Source organism: Mixophyes fleayi, chromosome 5 (assembly GCF_038048845.1).
Source record: "Mixophyes fleayi isolate aMixFle1 chromosome 5, aMixFle1.hap1, whole genome shotgun sequence".
In the NCBI taxonomy this organism is placed as follows: Eukaryota; Metazoa; Chordata; class Amphibia; order Anura; family Limnodynastidae; genus Mixophyes; species Mixophyes fleayi.
In genome coordinates this window covers 21,696,781-21,713,213 of record NC_134406.1, presented here as the reverse complement: position 1 = coordinate 21,713,213, position 16,433 = coordinate 21,696,781, and the positions used below count along the sequence as shown (strand labels likewise).

General features: G+C 39.3%; 1 protein-coding gene across 1 annotated transcript in view; it reads right to left on the bottom strand.

The window, feature by feature from the left end:
* Positions 1 to 3,585, bottom strand: part of CALCR (calcitonin receptor) — a 241,844-nt gene extending 238,259 nt beyond the window's left edge. Inside the window, exon 1 of the mRNA XM_075211802.1 lies at positions 3,148 to 3,585. The gene's annotated coding sequence lies outside the window, so the exon portion shown is untranslated. The remainder of the gene's footprint in view (positions 1 to 3,147) is intronic.
* Positions 3,586 to 16,433: the final 12,848 nt, after the last annotated feature.

The following is a 16,433-nucleotide window of genomic DNA, read 5'->3' as shown; positions in this document are numbered from 1 at the left end:
TGTAGTATACCTCACTTTCTTTCATCCTACAGCTCTCCCACTTCTTGCCCTCAGATCCCCTTACACGGGCTCAGCCCCATGTGCCAACAGTTTGTCTGCCCCGTTCCTTTTAGATTGTAAGCTCTAGTGAGCAGGGTCCTCCTCCCTCCTGTTCTCATTACCTGTAACTATTGCTCACAAACTACACTGTTCACCTCCTGATTGGGCTTTCTGCTCATTGACTCCACTGCTCTATTGTCTTTGAATCAGTTTCAGTGGCTCTAAACCTGTTAATTGCACCCACACTAATGGGCACAGGTTTCAGCCTGCGCTGAATATACCCCTTGTACCCCAGCAGCTGTGTTGAGAGTGTAGTGTTATTTGCTTACTGTACTGTTATACCATGTACTGTCTTGTTGTTTGCCCTCTGTACTGTGCTGAAGACCTCATGTGGTGCCCTATAAATAAAGGTTATTGATAATAATAATAATAATAATAATAACAATAATAGCTTAGATTTAGGAGCTGGGTATATAGAGATGCAATTTGGGTACTGCCTCTAGGATTATATTTGCATCTACTCTCAAATGAAGTAGATAAGAGGCATGCACAGAGAGGAGACCATTGCTTTCATTTTAAGTATCGATAGTCTTCACATAACAGAGTATTTCTATTGTATTGTAAAATCTAAAAAAAATGGGATTCTATTTTATTCTATATAATATTGCATTTTACATAGTTCCTATTACATCCTAGTCAGCTTTATCATCATCATCCTCACCATTTATTTATATAGCGCCATCAAATTCTGTAGTGCTTTATGACAGTAAATTCACCTATACTGCTAGGGTTCCATTCCTACCAGAGTACTGTCTGTGGGGAGTCTATATACTCTTGTGTTTTAGTGGGTTCCCTAATGGTGCTCTGGTTTCCTCCCACAGCCCAAAAAACCTACTGATAAGCTAATTAGTATTAGTATGTAAGATACTACTGTTGCTAAGTTTTGGATTACTTAGTCACCCATTTTACTTAAAAGAAGCCTGCATATAGAAATGTTTTGAGGTACCCAAAATGTGGGCAAATTTCTCAGTTTTCTAGTCATTTTTTGAAGAATATAGAACACACCAGAAAATGTATATAACTTCTTTAGTGACCCTGAAACATATGTTGCAGTTTGAACATCAGTCTTTACTCAGAAACCACATTTATATATCATCAATAGAGGTTCGAAAATAAAGAATCAGATTTATAGCTCATTCTGATGTAAACCGTATTACTGAGACTAGCTCAATACAACACTTGTTGCTGTAATGTTTTCTTTCTTTCATTCACAGATAAGGATCACCTTGCCCTGATTTTACTCCAGTTGCAATAAAAGCAACAGTAAGTAAAACAACTTGTACTACACTATCTATATTATATATACACACATACACAATTTCCTTTTAATCAGTCATACAAATAAGCTGTGAAGGTTGCTTAGCAACCAACTGTCAGGGAAGGTATGCATTAAGTGGACAATTATTTACCTATTCTTCATTGAAGCATATACTTTAATATTAGCTGTGAACTGTGCTTATGTATTTTTATATTGCTTTTAAAGCACAAGGATATATATATATATATATATATATATATATATATATATATATATATATATATAAATTTATTTGTAAAAATGTTTCTCTGTTGTGCATACAGTTTTTTAAACAGTTGTGCAGTTTACATTATCTTATTATTGGCACCTAGGGTCTTCTGACCTGGTGAGTTAGTGAACTTGACCCCTAACCTTCTCATTGCCTTCTATAAATGTAACATCTACAGGGGGCATTGTACAAGTCATGCGAAAGAACCATGATAGAGAACAGGTTTTATTTATAAAATAAAATACCATAAAATGGCTCAAAGTCGCTACAAGCTCAATAAACCAGCTTATGTGATTCATAGAAAGAACTGCAGGGAGTAAGGGGGTTTCAGGACAGAAGGCTGTGTTTAAATTTAGCACAGCGTTCATAGATGTCGATAAACTACTGTTGTATTGTTGTATGCTCTACAAAGCTGAATGACCCGTGTTTCACATTTATCACTGTATTCTGAAACATATATATCAAAATACAAATTGCCAAGGTAACACCTGTAACAATATACCATACAATATTATTTTGTCATTTCCAACATATATTAGTTTATATAGATCATTGCAATTTTAACCAGATTATCTAAGTAAATTCTATTGATCAGGGAAGATGCTTTCCTTCTTTCCTCATTTAATAAACTGTTTTGTTAAATGATATGAGGAATTGGATAACGTTGATCAATGGAACAAAAGTGTGTTGCAATGGGGCGTGTTCAATGAGGAATGTAGGAATTCACTATATAATATATTGATATTATTATATGATTCTTGAATCTATCTACTTAGAGTCACTTTACTTGTTTGAAGGACATACATTATAACAGCGTACCTTTAATGCATTCAAAGTTGTTTTGGCTCCTGAATGACAGGTCCTGGGGAACAATGCAGCTGCATTGCACAGTTTTGGCTCAGTTCACACTCATGATCTTGGACAATCTTATTCCGATATTGTAACACTGACTCCTTCTAAGATACAATTTGATCGGTTTTTGGAACACTACAATAATTCTATTTTTATTGAAAACCGCTATTTGTCATCTAAGCCGGAGGGAAGAGAATGCACAAGACTTTCACTTAGTATTAAGTATCTCTCCTACTGATGGTGTTAATGGATGTATTAAATCTCCACTGGAACGTGGAACAAAACAAGTCCGACACAGCAAATCAATTCGGAGTGCAGAGCTTTCTACATCCCCAGACCATGCTGTACTAAGCTAACCTGTGTGATAAAGATTTATAATGGGGTTGAATTAATGGCATGTGCATCTTCAAGGTGGACATCGGCACAGCGTGACATGAGCAGTGGAACTGATTGAGATAGAAGATAATATAGTTTAATACACAATACTTCCAAGCTGCAAATCGATTTGAGATTTAATGCTGGGGAGATTGGCTTTTATCAGAGTAACTCTCTTCTTACCTGTGTTCCAAATATAATGGTACAGAGGACACATCTCCTAGTACTGTGATCCTAATATACTATATCTCCATGCACACTGCAATCACTTATCTTAATATAAAAGTTCACTTACAGAATTCAGGCTGATTAAAAGAGACACTGCAAACTCCAGCAATCTTCTCATGTCATTCCCAGGAGTGATCCTGTCATTCACTTCCAATCCTGCATCTCTCTCAGTACAAAATATGGCAATGGTCAGACTCCTATCCAAGAATGTTCTGTAGACGGGAATCCTGCAGAGTAGTATTAGCAAATCCAGAGTCACAAGTTACAATCCTGTAGGTTTAGCAGTGTCACAGTCCCAATGAAAGGGCTGGGTATCTGGGAGCGCAGGGCTGCTGGCTGGTGAATTGGAGAAGTTTACGCAGAAGGTGAAGAGGAGCTGGAGTTTTATTGGAGGAAGGGGGAGCACAGCTTGGAGGAAACACGTCTTCTTCAACATTCTCAATGAGCCGGTCTGGGTGAAAAAATAAGAATCCCCTTACTCCCCACAGGGACCGCCCTCTCTTCTGCAGTCAGTCCCCCCAGCACATCCATAGGGTGGTGGGATGTACCTGTGTCTTTGCAGCCTCTATCTCCAGCGCAGAGAGAGGTTTCCTGGCTGAGCAGTCATCAATGAGAAGAGCAGCCCACACACACTGAATGGCAGTCACTGACACATTCGGCACACTCTGTGGATTCTGGTGTTTTACTGTGGGGCACAGGGCAATTCACAACATTGCAAAAGTCATTTTTATTTTCACATCTGTTTCTGGGAAGTTCTGCTCAAACTGGCTAATTAGCCTTTTACCTTTTCCTTTAATTGCACTGATTTGTTTTAGAAACAGAGGTCATATGGCAAGGTCATTTTTGTAACGGAATCAAATTATAGTGACATCACACTTGTATAATAAACAGACAATAGCAGCTACATATACAGTGTATACTGCAAAACAGATTATGTCTAAATATATCTCACAGTATACAGTGTAGCTAAATGTATCTCACCTCACTGTAAAGTTTATATAACAAAAAGTCAGTTATTTAGTTTTCACTTAATATTTACATTCTACAAACACAAAGGGTAAATAAAGAACATTGGGTTTAAGTCCCTCTAATGTTTTTGTCTGTGTGTATTGCAGATAATTAACCCTTCCTTCCCTATCTCAAATGAAAGTTCAAAATGAATAGGGGAAAGCATAAAGGGTTAATTGTGAATATTTGTTTTGGTAACAAACTTTATTAGACTCCCATCTGCAACAGATTTAAGTATATAGTACAGAATTCACATTCACATAACTGCAGACTCTCCCTGATTTCAGTGGGTGGCTGCATAGCTATTCAGCTCTTGTTATCTATGCTGAGTGCAATTCTCAGGGTATGTTCTTATTGAATGCAGTAAGTTTAAATTTATTGAAGGTTTTGAACATGTTAAATAGCCATGTTGTGTTGTGGAGTATGATGTGCTATGTTCAACTAGATAGATGAAAATGTGTGACTTGATTTGGACTATACTGTGTCTGGGGAATTAACTAGTTCTCATCTGGCAGTCATATGAATGCAAATAGAACATAATACAGTGGTGTAAATGGTGTGATACAGCGTAAGGGGGAGAGGACTGAGCAACACTAACCCCACCCGCTACATAGTGTAACTGTAGAAGTGTAGCATGGTTCATCTCAAAGAATCATATTCAACCTGTACAATGTGATGCCTCATACATTTATAAAGATCTTCTCTTTTCCACAAATGTATACTATATTGGTTTAATCAGATTTATTTATTCTTTGTGTAAACCATTCAAAGTGAAGACAGTCGGTGAAGAGGTCCTTTTATTAAAATTCATATTATCATATTGTGTGTTTCTCCCAGAACCGGAATCTCAGGTACAGATGACTGCAGAGAGCCAGAACCGCCAAGAGGAATTTTGGGACCTGATACAGTAACTTCCAAAGGTGCTGCACAGAGGAGGGCTGGCAAATTTTACCCTGGGGGGTACAACACTCGACTCAGCACCCTGTTAGGAACATTTTAAAGGAGAAAAAATGCAAGTGGCCCAGTGACCCAGCCCAATGTAGCCCACTACAGATGCCCCCCTGCCCCCAGCCCAGCCTGATCCTGGTGCCGAACGGGGCATGGCCACACTAGACACAGACACTGTATAGTGCGTACGTAAGACAGTGACAGCAAGCTGGTAACTATGGCACAGTGCAAATTTGCACCTTACTGCAATGTTAGTAAATAATGCCTTCTGTGTTAAACACAGGGCATCAGCAGGGGCAAACGCAGGATTTGTAGAGGGGGGTTTCCACACCACGCCGCCAGTGGGCGTGGCTATAATATTAGACAGTGCTTGGCTGCTCTCCAACTCTTTCTATCCCCATAATATACATGGGCAATGCTGCGTGCACTACTGTTAGGTGCATGCAGCTCTCCCTTTTCAAGCAGAGCTGTGTGAAGCTGGAGCAGGGTCCAGCCACCTCAATTATACAGTGCCCCAGGCTTGGAGGGGGGTTTCCAGGCAATAGGAACCCTCCTCGGTTTGCCTATGAATAGGAAAGTACAATGTTTTCCAGTTATTTTAATTGATGTGATCAGACCATTTGTGATGTATTTAGTTTACTATGCAAGCTGTAGCCCACTGCGACGCACTCTTCAGATATGCAGAACGGTATTTAAGAACATTCTCTTGCTTAGCATGCAGGCAGTAGCTCTGTCTTTTCTGTAACACACTGTGTAGACAAAGTACACGTGTGCATTATAATTGTTCTGTGCTATTTATACTGCCGGGCTCGAATTATTTATACATATTCAAAGAACCTCCACTACATCCTTTACTCTGGTCTGTTGTTCTATGAAACATTTATTTCAAACAGTGCGTTAAGCTTGTAAACAAGACTGACAATGACCATAACTGGAATTATTGAGTCATGGATTGTGCAGCAGAAATTTGCCTCTGGAGTTTGAAGTGTCCTGTTTTGTTTTTGTCTTGTTTTTTTAAAATGTGTCTTTGCTAACGCTCATAAAACAGGAGTCTGACAATATTGCAGCAAGATGATACAATGGAAAACATCAGAAAGATGTAAAAATACAACAATCAGACGAGTTGACAGGGCAACTGTCAGGGCAAATGAAAGCACAAAACATCGGTGACCGGGTTTTTATTTTGTGTTTTTGGAAAGAGAATGTAGAAAAAGAAGTTTAAAAAAGGAGTAAGAGAAAATAGATAGGAATGAGAGTCAGATAAGAGAAATTGACTAGGAACGTAGTAAGATGGGAAGAAAAGTGAGAAAAAGTATAGGAGAGGAAAGCGGCGTGGCAAGAACCGCTTTTGGAGAGGAGGACAGAGGGAATGGTAAAGAAGCTGAAGTAAGGTGTGCATTAGGAGAAGGAGGAGCAATATTGGAAGTAGGACAACCAAGGATGAAGTGTCCTGTTTTTAAAGGAAGAAACATTGATTCATACTATTAAAGACCATTTTTGATACAAAGGGCAAAAAAAGTAAACGGCAATTTTGTGCGCTCTGTGTTGAATTTGGGCGTAGGTATACCCTATTTAAAACAAATGCACATTGTGCTCAGTATGCATGCCTTGGTGAATGAGGCCTAAACTTTTTCTTAATCTATAAATTCTAAATTACCACCCCAGTTTCACCAGAACTTACATTTATGCTCTTTCTACATTCAACCTTCTGCGTACTAAACTTACATTGCCGTGTGACTAAATCATACTTGCCAACTCTCCCGGAATGTCCGGGAGACTCCCGCATTTTGCGAGAGTCTCCCGGACTCCCGGGCGAGTGTGGCAATCTCCCGAATTCTGCCCACTTCACTAGGAAGTGCCCCACTTCCTAGTGAAGCGGCCAGAATTAGATCCCAAATGCAGCGATTCCCGGTGAATAGCGGCATTTGGCCCCGCCCCCCGCTGTCAAATGATGTCGATTTTGGCCACCCCGCCCCCTCACGCCCCCCTCCACTGGCTGGCTCCCGGAAGGGAGCTGAAGAAAGTGGGCAAGTATGGACTAAATCACTATTTCCCATTTCAATCCGGCTGGATCAATACGTAATCTGTGACACTCAACCTCACGTACCAAACTATGATTGTAAGTTGGGCCCTCTTGCCTGTTTTGTTTGTATGTTATAACTAGTTTTGCTTTATTATTGTGTCTGTATGCTAGCGCTATATAAATAAATGCTAATAACAAAGTAATAAACTCCAGCAGCTGCAATAACAGACGGGGTCACATTGTATTAAATATTGCATTGACAGTGGAATCACTCTGGTGTGACGCATGAGCAGCGTTACCCGTCCACTTCAATGTTATTCTAATGGAGTGTATCCCTGTTTTATAACTCGACAGCTTCCTGGTCGTTAAATTCAAAGCCACTCGCCTGACCTTGCTCTTAGGAGACTACAGTGACAGTCTTTTCTCTCACAGAGGTAGCCTGCTATTGTAATCCATTCCGTTTTGTGATATAAGTTAGTGTTACAGGGGTGTGATTGAATCTAGCATTTTTTCAGCTACAAATGCTGAGCTAAATTTCTCCATTGGTGAAAACCTCCAATGAAAGAGGAATCTGGGCTGTCACATGGGAACCATTAAGGTCTGAAGAAGCCCCATGCAAAGCTTTTAGAGCTTAAAGGACCAGTGAGATTTTCAGATATAAACAATTAAGGGCCGATTCATCAAGGAACGTGCCGTATTTTGTGTGAAATTGCTCTGAGCATGCTCAGAAACAAACCCTACACCAGAGAACGCAGCAACGTCCAAATTTATCGAACGCAAAGGACCCTCACCACAGCCTGCTATTTCATGGGTGGAATAGGGAGGGGAATGTGCGCATGCATGTTGTCAATATACAGTAGGGGTGTGCCATGCATGGGCACATGCAGCAGTGTCTGATTCAAACTTTGGGCATCTCCAAGGCCCGATTAAGGGTTACAGCCGCCCTAGGTTATTTCAGCAGTAGCCCCCGCCCTTCAGCCACCTCACCTGCCCCCTTCGGCCTGCTCACCTGCCCCCTTCGCCCACTTCACCTGCCCCCTTTATCCACCTCACCTGCCCATCTACAGCCCCTCCCCCCAAGACATTAGGAAGGACTTACCTGCTGTGGAGTCCTCTCTTCAGCGCTGCCAGACTGCCTGTCATGTGACAGTGAAGGTCGGGACCGCTCCTTTAGACCAGGGGCGGCCCCGATGACTCCGGCTGCCACATTTAGAAAAAAAAAACAAAACGTCTCGCGATGCCCTGGGCATCTCAAAGATAAGTTCACTTGCACCATCTACAGGTCGGGTGTAAGTGAAGAGTGATAGTGATGACTGTCGCGTTTGCATGCTAGAACATGTGCTTGCAATGAGGAGCCTGTAAAGATGTATCTTCATCAAGAGCAGTATGTTTACATCTGTTCCTTGTTGAATACCAACGTGCGTACACCCAATATATGTGTTTTTGCCTTCCTTAATGAATCAGGCCATCAATGCTAATCTGTTAAAGTAAAGTTACCCCCTTCCCCCCCCCCCCCCCACACACACAGACACTCCATTACAAACAGCTAAAGCTCCTCTTACATTTATAGGACATTAAAGGAAAAAAAAAAAAGTATTTTCTTTATATCTATAGGACATTGTCCTCATAGGATCAAATGTAATTCAAAAAGCTGATTCTGCCATCAATGTTATTGCTGTGAGATCACTGATGTGATCTGTGTAGGTATCAACCCACGCAGTGCATTTTTGCAAAGCAAGTGTGCCAAGATGTCAGTCACAGTCTGCCTGTCAACCTGCTGCAGAGGGGTGAAAGCAAGCATAATAGACAGATTTAACCAATGTCACAGACAGTTCAAGGAAATCAGAGATATAAGTTGCAAAAATAACCGGTATTTCATAAAAACTTAGTTTGTGAATTGTTAAAAACATTATAATCAATTTAAAAATCATCAATAATATATAGATGCTGATATCTGCTGTATAGGATGTGATTATGATGCCCTTAAGTGTCATTTGTAATATACAACCCATTAATCTAGATGCTGCCTACCAGTGTCTCTATAGGCAACCCACCAAGCACTGGTTTTAAAGCTCCAAGTCTGATCCACACAGCATTCATGCTAATAGGGATGTGTTTATTCATTGATTGAAGTTAGTGACTGGAGACGTGGGAAACACAACAGAATAAACTTCACCTTCCTCAGTCTACAACATAGGAAATATGTTTTCTCGGTTTATCCACATCAACTGCTCATTTGATTCTGTGCAATACAGTGTGGGAGTGACAGGACAAAGGGAGTTTCTACCATTCATTTGGTTTTTTTTTTAGTTATAATCTTTAAATTACACTGCTGTGCAGTTTGCACATCCTCATGCTGAGCGTTGGTGGATGATTTGAGTCCTGTACGGACCTTTATTGAAAAACCAGACTACAGACATAAAATAACAGTCCTTTTTCACTCCGAAAACAAAGACACATCTCCAAATTCTACACATCTTCGTAAAATACGAGCTTGCTTATGTAGGAACTGCTAATTATATTCACCAATATTTATTATTATTTATTATTATCTTTTATTTATAAGGGGCCACAAAGGGTCCGCAGCACTGTACATGACATATGCAGAATGCAATGATCCATAACTTATTAGATGATACATGAAAAACAAAATACAAAGACAAGGCATTTGGAATAAACAAATAAAATACAGATTTAATGGTAATGCAGATCAAATTATTTGTAGGTCAGTGAGTAAGAGTGATGGTAGGGATCAACATGAAGCAGGCCTAAGCTTAAGAAAACAGAGCTAAGGAAACAGGTTAAGAGGTACAGCGGATGATGGAATAGTAGAAGGAGAACACAAGGAACAAGGGCCCTGTTTGTAAAAGCTTACATTCTAAAGGAAAGGAGGGGACACAAATAGAGTGGTATCCACTGATTGGGTGGGGGTGAAAGCCGGGAGAAGAGAGTTAGTAGGAAGGGTGATAATGTAATACCCTGCAAAGCACAGTTATATTACTGTATGCACTCATGCAGAAAGCTATAGTTCCCCAGAGTGCCTCTGGGAAGTTAGATGCAAATTGTGCTGGCCATTTCTGAGTGGACAGACTGCAAACTACAGCCCAGGCTGCTCTCTAGAGCCCAAGAATGTACTTAAGGAGAAAGGCTTAAGGAGAATCTTGGGGGGAAATGGGGAAGAGAACTGGCTATTGAGAGAAGTTATGTGTGTGACTGCTGGCTGAGCTCATGTAGGATCTTCCCATAAAGAGCCACTGAATGTTATGGCTGAATTGTTGTCCTGAGGGATGTTTGCAGCCAGCCCAGAAAGAAGCACCTTTGCAGTATAGGAAAAGACCTAACTTGCCACTGCCTATGAGATGTTAGCAGAACAGATAAGTATCTTTTGCTTTGCTATGTTCAAGTTATGTAAGTGAGACATCAAACTGTGTTATTAAAACCTCTGACCGGGACTGTAATATTTCTACTGAGAGGTGTTATAGCACTGGCTAAAGGAAGAGATTGTTCCAGCCAAATCTGCTGTATTTAAAGTTATCTGCAAGCTGACTGAAACTGCCTAAAATAGATGCTGATGAGAGAATTGCAAATTGTTAAACCCTACAGTTGCTGGGAGAGAGTTGCTTAGTCCATTAGACAGATTGATAAGTGAACACTGTCCTTTACACTGGAAATCGTTTATTGTGCAGAATTGCTGTTGTTTACAGAGCTCAGGAGTCATGCATGCATCAAGGTCACTACTGATTTTAACTTGTACAAGTACACAAGCTGACACTTAAATCTATGGATTATAATATACCCCCTTGGGTTCTGTATATCATAAAGTGAATTCAAAAGCATCTAACCTGAACAAGCTGAATTAATCCTTTTTGCATCTCTACTGATTTTTGTTTGATAAGTATAACCGGTATAATTGCACTAAAAGTATTGTGATTAATTGGTCTATATTATCTGCTGCCACAGCATTTAGTGTAATGGTCTAATTAACTAGTAGCAACCAATTGTCTCCTAAAGTATATATCCAGTGAAATCCATTTCACTGATGCACAGTGCCTAATTTTAAAGTGAGATATATTTATTCAGTGACCTATGTGTTGTGTGGATTTATGTTTGCATATTGTTGAACCAAGATTTCTAAAATTTTGCTTATTTTGTGACATGTTGAATAACATTGCATGTTGATGGTATAGTGCTGTTACTTTTCTACACTACTGCTACTTATCTGCTGCTGTGGTAAAGCCTTATGCCACAAGCAAAGAGAATAAACCCATGAGTTTATGCAGTTTTAGCTCTGTGTTCCTTGTTTTATTCCAACACTACTGGGGGTGCCTTCACCTCTTTACCATACCACCGGGCCTGTAGAATCCTTCCTTATACTACTTTTGGGGTGCCAACCACCTGCCCCGTTACAATAGGCTTTAATAAAGAAATGATAATAAAGTAGTTGCCACCGCACCAGGTGATCATATCGTCGATATTTTAACTAGAGATGCTCGGGCTCGGTTTTCTGAAAACCGAATCCACACAAACTTAGGGGATCTGAGTAGGCTCGCGAGCTGGCTCGGTACTGTCGCGCGTCCTCGGATCTGAATCGAGGCAAAACGTCATCGTTGCACTGTCAGATCTCGTGGGATTTGGATTCCATAAGTACCTCCCTCCCCAGGAGATCCAGCAAAATTACTCACACAGAAACAGGAGTAGTAGCGTTCTTGTCACTCTCCATTCTCCAGTGAAATTGCTCAGTGCCATTGCTCACACAGAAACAGGAGTAGTAGCGTTCTTGTCACTCTCCATTCTCCAGTGAAATTGCTCAGTGCCATTGCTCACACAGAAACAGAAGGGGCAGCAGTGTTCTTGTCACTCTCCAGTCTCGAGTGCCATTGCTCAGTGTCATTGCTCACACAGAAACAGGAGGGGTAGCAGTGATCTTGTCACTTGACAAAAATTGACTGGAAATCACTAGAAATTTATGTTATTGAGGTTAATAATAATATATGAACAAAAAGAGCAAAATTATGTGATTTTAGAAAAAAAAAATAGGGATATTAGAAAAAAAAAATCGGGATCCAAAACCAGAATCAAAACACGTGAGGGCGGTTTTGCCAAAACCAAAACACGAAGTTAATCCAGATCTAAAACCAAAACCAAAACAGGGAACCTCTCTAATTCTAAGTAGCTGTTGAAAGCCAACTACAGTATAAGTTGTCGGGTGGTGCACCTAAACCATGTATATTAAACATAAGTCCCAAAAGACAGAAAGAGGAAAGCATGACACATTGGGACACTCTATGATCCAGAAATAATAAATATAAAAACAATATTATTTATTAGTACATTGTTAAAAAATTAAAAAAAAGAAAGGATTCTCATCATTTCCTGAGCCTAACTAGTAGCGAAAAGTAATTAAAATGGTAGCTCTGCCTCCAGCCTCGCTGTGTAATTTTTATATATTATGATAATGTTTATAAATCACAACATATTATGCTGTCATGATTAAGTGGATTATTCCTAATAGGACCCTAAATGATCATCAAGTATTTCTTAACAAAACCTAGCAACCACCTGTGTACTGTGTCTTAATTTATGTACTTATTACATGCATCAATAAAAATAAATCACCTCTTATGTATAAGGTCAATTTTCTCACTATAAAGCAGTGCTAGTTCTTATTATTGAGACAGATAGTATCATAGAGACCGGTTATTGCTTTCTGTAATATGATTGTATATTTGATACCGCTGATCCAAACTATCTTTAGTAAGGTTTCCCCGTATTAAGGAGGACCAGCTTACTATAGCGTAATAATAATTAGGGCCCCCATAATAGACAGACCTCATGATTCTTGATTATGATTGTTCGGTACTAATATAGTCGGTCCGCCCCCCTATAGACCAGCTCCTGTATGTTATAGTAATTTAGCTATTAAAAACTATTATAGTTATGTAGGTATCGTTCCTATAACCACAGTCAGCTAATGATATTAGGTCTAACTAACTGTCTGAAATTAAAGTATATGTTGCTATTGTATAAGGATTAGATGGTTACTGATAATAGCACAGTGAGGCGCGTTTCGCTTACTCGCTTTGTCCAGGCAAAATTTGAGGTATCAATAATAAGAACTAGTGCTCCTTTATAGTGAGAAAATTCACCTTATACATAATAGGTGATTTCTTTTTATTAATACATGTAATAAGTACATAAATGAAGCCACAGGACACAGGTGGTTGCTAGGTTTTATTAAGAAATACTTGATGACCATTTAGGGTTCTATTAGGAATAATCCACTTAATCATGACAGCATAATATGTTGTGATTTATACACATTATCATAATACTGTATATGAAAATTACACAGCAAGTCTGGTGGCAGAGCTATCATTTTAATCACTTAGTTTTCTTTTTTCACTTAATATCACATTCACTATCTTGGTTTTTATATTTCGCTACAAGCTAGGCTCCGAAAATGATGGGAATCATTTCTCTTTTTTTTATTTTAGCAATGTACTAATAAATAGCATTGTTTTTATATTTATTATTTCTGGATCATAGAGTGCCCCAATGTGTCATGCTTTCTTTCCTCTTTCTGTCTTTTGGGACTTATGTTAAATAAAGAAATGAATCTTAAGGGCACGCTTGAAGCTTTGGAGAGAAGAGGCTAATCGATAGGGCGTGGAAGATCATTTTACAGCTGTCGAGCAGCACTAGCGCAGCCCTAGAGGCGGGAGTGGGAAGAGGAAATCAGTGAATTAGTGAGGCAGTGGTTAATTGGCAGAGTGGAAGGGATGGCAAGGAGTGTGATTAGAGATGAGGTTGGAGATATAGATGTAAATGTTTCAGGAGCTAATTTGAAATAAATGTGTGTGTGTGTGTGTGTGTGTGTGTCTGTGTGTGTGTGTGTGTGTGTGTGTGTGTGTGTTCCTGCCAGTATTCTTATTGAAGAATATTGCAGTCACTCTCTTTAGTCACCTTTTGTAGATAACTGTTGATACCAGAGAACAATAGTTTACACTAATGTGAACAGCAAATTGAGCTATTTGTTACAACTGTTATTGTAACTTTTTAATATCTGTTAACGTTTTTGGTATAGCTTATATATAAGTGAACTTCTATTTTAGGTTTATGGTTTCTTAATTATATGGTGCACACAACCATCATATTTTTTCTGTGCAGTTTTGCATTGCGAATACCTGCAAAGTCTTTTATTTTTGTGCATACAGATACACTGCTCACAGACACGTGCAGAGGTAGGTGACTCTACAAGTGTGCATGAGAGGCTTACTTGCTTTTAAGCCTGCGGTTTTGGCACAGGTCAGAAGTAAAAACCAGTTTTGAACTGAACAACAGCGCTGACTGTAGGCACATGCACTACAAAGCACAACAAATTAATTTGCAAAAAATGGCTGAAGGTGCAATTCTACATAGACTTCTTAAATAGCAAGTTTTGGCTCTACAATGAAGTTGTCATTTTTCTAGGCTGTTCTCCTCTAACTCAATTTTTACTTTTGATGTTTGGGGCATATGTATATGACTGCCACTTCAAAAGAACGTCGCACTCTCTCCTAGGAACATTTGGTTTCTTCTTGTTTCCAGGAGAGTGTAACCTGATGTTTAAGTCTAAGCTAGTCAGTTTCCAAGCTCATCAGTAGTCATTGATGGCTGATTAAGCAGGAATATGGAGCTGTTTTATGTAATGAACTGTTCACTACATAATATGCAATGTGACAGAAGTTAAATATGAACAACTCATGTGTCATTTTGAAAGAGTGTTTAAGTATCTACAAATGTAAATGGGGTGACAAAATTTGCATAATGAAGTTTGGGTAAGAACCCTTTATTGGGGTCAAAGATCAATCATCTCTTATCTCATCATGTGTAATAATCATTTTATCAAGTTATGTTATTTCATTGAATGTAACAGAACTTCTGTCATGATCCAGCTATTATCCTTCTTCTTTACAAGAAAATCCAAATAAATAACAAATGAGTAGGGGAATGGGATAATCCATTAGTCTAAAAAAAAACAACCATAGATTACAGGGAAACAGCGCCCCTTGGTGGCCGGAGTAATATAAAAACTGGTATAATGTTTTCTAGTCTTTAGCAAGCACTACCATTTAAAAAAAATTCTAAATTTAAAATAAATTCCTACATAACACACACTAGGGTCCATGTTACCAGAAGCCAATTCACATACCAATATGTTTTTTAGAAAGTGGGAGGAAACTGGAGCACACGGAGGAAACTAATGCATTTATGGGAAGAACAAGGCTATGGATTCACAGCGCTGAAGCCACAGGTTCCAATACAGTGCCGATGGTGGAATGGAACCCAAAACCCCAACACAATGAGGCAGCAATGCTAACCACTGCGCCGCATGGGCCAGACAGCTTATGGTGGAGTATTGAAGGTACAGGACACTCATTTTGCGATCCAGGTTGTGGCCCATTGTAATTGGCTCCCTCCGTGAAAGCAGCAGAGTACTTAGCTGGTATGCAATGGGAGAGATGTGGAGGGGGCAGTGGGAGAGATGTGGAGGGGGCAATAGGAGAGATATGGAGGGGCAATGAGTGATATATGCAGGCAGCAATAACACAGTTTTACTCTCCGTATTTTGTGACACTACGCCCATAATTTTAGACCATAGGGGCCCTCCTGTCATAAGCGACCCAGACCACCAGCTCCATTAATACATCCAATCATTTCACGTATGATTTATTCAAGTCTGTTAAAGTTTAATTTGTTTTTTCAGCAAAGGAAAACATTTCACCATTTCTCATTTATATGCTCTATATCCCCTGACATCGCAAGTTTAAATCATGATTTTATGACAAAACTCAAAAACGGGAAACCTCATTGAAAAATACTAAATAGGCAAATCATCCAATGCATTCATGTAAATCACATATAATACACAAAATAAAGGCAAAAATAAAACTTTTAATAAGTAATTGCCTAATATTTTATGATTGTTAGTTCAGCGTTAAGTAATACAAATATTGATTTCCTTGGTTTGCATCAGAGTTTTGAGATTATTGGAATGCTGTCATTTGTCTTAGTGAGGCTATAATCTTGTCTTTCGAGCTGTTGCCATGGTAACCGGGGTCCTCAAAGCTTTTGTCGCCAAGGAATCAAGTTTGTCACAAATCTTCACAGGATTCCTAGAAGGTCTGAGCAAGGAACTTTTCTTATCTTTTTCCATGTGGTAAAAACATCTAAGTAGAGGGATTACAGTGAGCAGTGTTACAGTGCTCTCTACTTTATGAAGCAACACGTCCTCTCTGGTATACTCACAGCCTACATACTATAGAGCTGTATACCAATGGACTACAGTTGTCTTAGACAGCTCTCATCAAACTGCACCATACTACCATTATCAC